Source organism: Melospiza melodia, chromosome 9, assembly GCF_035770615.1.
Source record: "Melospiza melodia melodia isolate bMelMel2 chromosome 9, bMelMel2.pri, whole genome shotgun sequence".
Classification (NCBI taxonomy): Eukaryota; Metazoa; Chordata; class Aves; order Passeriformes; family Passerellidae; genus Melospiza; species Melospiza melodia.
This window is the reverse complement of record NC_086202.1, coordinates 25,313,613-25,319,847: the sequence shown is the minus strand read 5'-3', so window position 1 is coordinate 25,319,847 and position 6,235 is coordinate 25,313,613.

Sequence of the window (6,235 nt, the reverse complement as noted above, 5' to 3'; positions counted from 1 at the left end):
ACAGGAGAAATTAGTTCCACGGCAGATGAGCACCCTGGCAGCACTTTGATTTGTCACAATAAATAAGACTCCTGTAGAGCCCAATATATTAAGTAGATGTCAGTACTGACAAAAAGAGTTAAAGAGCTCCCTCCAGAACAGGGGAGAGTATTTGCATGTTTGGACACCTTCTTGTAAGAGTTTTTTCAAGCTTCTAAATGGGGATTTGAATAGGTTAATATTTTCTGACAGAAGAGTTTAAGTCATTACATTGTTGCTTTTAAAAACTCTTTTAACAAGGGATAGTGAACAAGTATTAGGGTGTATATGTTGAATTTAACATGCTTATGACTGCATTGGAGTGATTGGGAAAAACATACCTTCTGTCTACACAAAGTCAAACTTCCTTTCATTTTGACCTGTCCCTTTCCCACTGTGGCATGTGGGTTGTTCTTTAATTTTTATTTATTCACACATTACAAGTTGTTTGTTTTTGAAGCAAAAGATGGTTTGGGAATCCTCTGTCATCCTGACAAAGACTGCACTTGCAGGAGTTAACACATCTCTACAGTCAGCCATCAAAAGCACTGTTCAAGAAATGGATCACCTGCTAAGTATTGCTCTGAAAATGACAATATTTGCTTTTCTGGATTATAGAGCTCTTTGAATTTGTCATTAAACTACTTCCAAGAAAGGCAACTAACTGCTAATTCTTCTGCAGATGCTTTCATAACAAAGTATTTGTATTTCTAGGGTTAGACCTCAACTGTCTATATTGAAACCAATCAATATAATGAAATGAAAAAAAAAAAATTGACATTTTTAGTAAATTTTAAAAGTGTCACAGTATTAAGGAGTAGATCATCGAGAAGAACAAAGTTTCATCCTAAAGCTCACTAAAAGACTTGAAATGCTCAGAGATCTTTATATCAATCTGGATTTGCAGATCTTCTTATATACAATATGATTACTAACTTATGATTAAGAAAAAGATATTTCAGTGCTCTTGAATTCCTTTGGTTTCTATTAGCATTAATAGAAATAAGTAGTGCAGGCTAATGCAGCTGCTCTTAGCAGCATCTTACTATTGTCACAGGCCACAAACCATAGTTCAGTAAAGTAAGGCAAGTCCTACCCAGAAACTGTTCTAAGGAATCACAGAAACAATTAGAAGGGTAAACCTGATCAAATGTTTTTTAAAAAATAATATCATTTGGAGATAAATGTTTAACTTTGTTGATGGGTAAGAACCTCCATGAGTGATTAGCAGCATGACTCTGTATGACATTGACTGAAAGGGGATTTACCATTATTCCACTGGAAGGTTCTTGAAAATGAAACAATCAAAACATTTTTGTTTAAATGAAAATTTTTATTGGAAAAAAAAATACTGTTCTGATGAAATGCAGGACTTTTGTCTGATGCATTTGACTTTGAAGTCTTGGTAACTAAACTTTTTTTGTTTTCCAACTCAACTCAGGTCTCTTCTTTTGCTTTGCTTTCCCCATCACCCCCAACATTAAGAAAAACACAGCTCTGACTTTATGTGCAGCTCTATTTCTGCATAGATTTAACACACTAACTTTCATAATCATTTCACTTCCATGATTTCAGAAAGTGCTCTAGGCATGTAAGCACTGTGACTGTGAATGCAGTGAAAAAAAGCAAAGTTAGGAAAACTGGTTTTCTAGCCATCATGTTAAAAGAGTTCTCAGACAAGTGAAACAAGACAGCTGACATAAACTGATGGTGCTTTGCTGACTCTCAACCCAGCTGTGTTGATTTGTACACACTGAGCTCCTGACCTGTTCTTTCACCAGTCAATACAATTTTACAGCTATTTCTGCCATCCTGATGAGGCAAGACTCCAGTCAAGTTACACTCCATTAAATGCATGCCATCCATACACAGTCAAACCAAGCCTTCGCAATAAAATGACAATAAACTTAACAGAAGAGATACCCACTCCATACTGAGGACTAATTAAGTTTGCATAAGCTCCAGGGGGACACAAAACGAACATCTCTATAGTAACTGCAGCCTTGCTGCTGGTTTTGCACTAAGCTGACACTACTCTTTAAAAGTCAGCTGATGCAAACCAGGTCCCCAGTGCCAAGAGACTGGCACAAGTGTCACCTACCCTCTGCAGTGGAGGTTTCCTAAAAGGCTGCACCTTGTTTAGTTTTATCTGTATTGCCAAAGCTTTACCTGTGGGGAAAAAAAAAACCCAGAAAACCAGGAACGTGTGGTACAGAAAGGCTCATCTTGGTTATGGACGTCCTAAAGTTCAGCTGGAGCTGCCTCCAGAAAACAGTGTGCACTTAGGCACATGCAGCCAGGACCATATGAATGCACCAAGCAGGTGGGGGCATAAATGTGTGTGTATAGGCTTCCCTCAAAGCCCTGTAAGGCAGAAAAGTAGTGCCCTCACTTTGCAAAGGGAAAGTGAGGGGTGGGACAGCTAAAGGACACATTTCTTGTCCTTGTTTTTTGTTCATTTGAGATCTTCTCCCTGGCTGAGCTCAGTATTATAAAAATGAATACAGCTGATTTATCCTCAGCAAGCCAGGCTCCTTGGCAGTGATAATGAGGTCTCCCATTCAGGGTTTTTATGAAAAACCAGTCTTAGTCACTTCTGAGGCCAAAGAGAAGTTGTTACCACTCCACAGAAAAGATAGTACACAGGGCTTCACCAGGAATGTCTGCAGTGTTCTGATCTATTTCAGCAGATCTCACAGATCTATCACCATTTTGCAAAATTTTCCTTCTAGTCAGTATCTTTTCTCTCCCTGGGGAAATGAAAATTCACTCTGGAAACTGAATCAATTTAAAAAAAATCTTTTTATACCTTGTAATAAAAGGCAAGGTTTGTCCACTTTTCTAAAGAAACCCACTAAAAAAATCTCAACAAAACTATTTATTACCTAAAGTACAGGGAAACAAGCTTTTTAAAAAAGGCTTCACAAATAATTTGCAAGCAGCAAGCGTGACTAAAAAACCACACATATGCCACTTAAATATACCAAAGACCACCATAATAAAGAGGAATACAATGCAAACAGCAATAAGCATTTACAGTCAGCTTCACACACACAAAAAGGCAGTGATTTGAGGCTATATAAAGGAGAATTTAATTCAACAGTTACGAGGGCAGATAACAAATACAGATAAAGAATCATTTTGGAAAACCTTTTTTTTAATCTATCTGCAAATGCTTTAGAGACACATACTTCAAAAAGTTTCAAGTCACCAGTGGAAACTATCTTAGTTCAAACGCATCAATATAAAACATTGGAAAACAAAGCATTTTCAGTCCTAGAGAGAGAGGGACTATATACACTGTAAAAATAAATGAAATAATACTGTTTAGACAGTGTACAAAAAGATCTGGGTAAAGGCAAACTTATACTTGACTATCTAGTTCTCAAAGTCATACAATTATTTCAGAACCAAAGCTGGCTCAGATACACACATGGGAAATTTTGAGAATCTCCACAGAATGTCCAGACCTTGACTCCTCAGACAACATGACAACAACCAGAAGGAGAAACCAGCTCATCTGGGCACTGTGTGTGTTAGACACCAGCTGTACCTGCCCCCATCTCCATGCCCAGTGCCTGCAGCCCCCAGTCAGGTGCAGTTTAGGTGCTCAGGCCTCCCTGCAGCCTCAGCTTGTTTAACATGAAAACTTAGCCCTGTGGAGTTTTTCAGTCCTTTCCTCCACCCCAACAAAGAGAAGCACACCGTGTCCCTCCTGTCTCATCTAATTACTACAACAAGGGTTTGGTGGCCTGTGCAACATGAACAGAACTAAAGGGACAGTGTGCTGTACACACCAGTGTCTATATTGGCTTGATTCAAGTTGCTGTGCACTGGAAATACAGGAATACCTCATGCAAGCTCCTCCTTTTTTTGAGGAGCAAGCAACAACGTAGAAGAAATCAATAAAAAAGTGCTAAAATTGGAAGCTAATACCACCAAACAACGCGCAGGAGCGTGTGAGGACTTTTTCCTCATTGCTAGAAATTTCACTGCAAAGAAGCAACAACATTACCTGAACCTGCTCTGAAGATGTTGTAGCAGCATACGTTGCAGTTGAGACAGCCATGGTACACAGAGCATCACCACACAATTCCAGAAGGCTCCAAGCACCAGCCCTCACAGAGCAAAACCACTTTCAGAAGGCCTCAGGCATCGGCCTTCTTTGGTTTTTAGCCCAGCCTTTCATCCCCCCATGCTGATGCACTGCACCTGTGTGCCCTCTGCTCCCTTTGGTGGTTGGTCAGTGCCCCTGGGCACTCCATGGCTCGTCAGCCCCAATAGGAGTCACCTGTCCTGCACAGCTGTAGCTCATTAGGGATCAATCACAGCCCCAGCCCAATCACCACAAGCTGTACCCACAAAGAGTTGCCTCATTGAATGAAGTCCTAGAAAATAGGTGTGTCCTGCAAGTACTGTAGTTTGCATCTGCTGGGCAAGCCCTGCTGTGCAGGGGGTTGGTGCTGTTCCCTGGTGGGACATGGGACCCAGACTGGAAACACCTGCAGAGAAAGGATTGTAGGAGATTCCAGCGTGCTGAGCAGAGATCACACACTGCTGGCCTTGCCACATTCTCAATTTCTGTAGGGGGGTGGGGGAATAAAAAGCACAAAACCACGTTTTCTTAGAAAAACACTTTTCTAGCATTTGCATTGTAGTAAGATACACTGAGGCCATGTAGAGATATTTCTTACATGTGTTCAGCCACATTGGTGATAATTTTAAACTGCAGCACTTGGCAAACAGATGGAGAAGGGCAAGAGACATAAAGGTCCTTTGGTTCACGGATAAAACAAGTGTTTACAGGAAGGCATTTGATCAAGGATGAGTTTTTTAAAAGAGGATTAAGTCAACTCAAGAACTGGATGGGGAACAATCCAAGTAATAGCAGGTTGTGAAAATGTAAGAACACCATTCATTTTGCACAGAAAGAGACAGGATTTTCATGAGAGAAAAAAAATGCAATCATATGATTAAGACAGCATGGAAAACATATTCACAAGGGTCAAATTAAGATTGCACTGATACAGTCTAATGTTTCAATGATTATTGCAACATCATAATATTTTTATAATGGAAAAGTGAAATAAAGAGAATCGCAGAGAATAATTGTTGCACTTTTGTTGTGATGTGTATATATCACTGTGAATTTTTAGGCATAGTTTAGTATTCCAAGAGAGTAATATTTCTATAATATAATTGTTTTCTTAAATAAATAGATGAGAGAGAAGTTTAGGAGATGTTCTAACTGTTCTTATAAATGAGTCACAGAAGTTGTTAGAGCATGAGCTGGGGCTAGGCAGATGATAGCTCATTCCAATATTATATACTGCAAAAAGCAACCCTACCTCCCCCAATATACTCACAGTCCCCAAAAACCAAAAATTACATAACAAACTTGATTAGTTGTTTGGGTATTTTTTAGTAATATTTATCATTTTGCTTCTCTTTTTTCTTATCTCTTTATCTGACAGAGAAAGGGAAAAATGGAGAATGATCCAAGAAATATAAATAATTTAAGTAAAAAATGTGTTTTGCTGCAAGTTTTCAAAATAAAGTGAAACATTTTTACAATTAAAAAAATCCATAAATATTTATTATTTGAAAAATATAAAAAAGTTTGACCAGTTCAAGTTATAACTGGTTTTCTTAAATAATGATGCACAACAAACATGTCAAGTAACAGAGAACACTGTATTATTTATAATTCAGATGCTTTCACATCTGGGGATAGCAAGGCAGGGAGTAGTAGCAAAAATGGAGCTGTCAGAAAAAGTTGTGTCAGACCAGCCTGATTTCCTTTAATACTCTGTACTGGCCTAGAGACTTTGTGAGTGGGGAAGAAGTAGAAGACTCAGACCGGTCACTTTTATCTGGTGTGTCCCAGAGGTCATTCTCAGGAAAGAGATGGGAAAACTTGGACTAGATTATAGCAGTGGGATGCACAAAGTGTGCAAGAGACTATTTGAAAGGAAATACAGTGTCTTCTACATCCATGTGGATGGAACAGCTGCAAAAGGAAAAGTTCAGGTGAGATAACCAAAATCATTCTTAGTAAGAGCAAAGATCTGATTCTGCCTCTTGTGAAGTTTGTAGTCTCCACACACATAAAAAGATTTGATTAATTACTGTCAAGGATGCCAGAGGTTCTTTTATTCCCATTCTGAGTAAAAGGGAGCTCTTAAGGTTCTCTCAGTCTCTTTTTGTGTAATAGGCT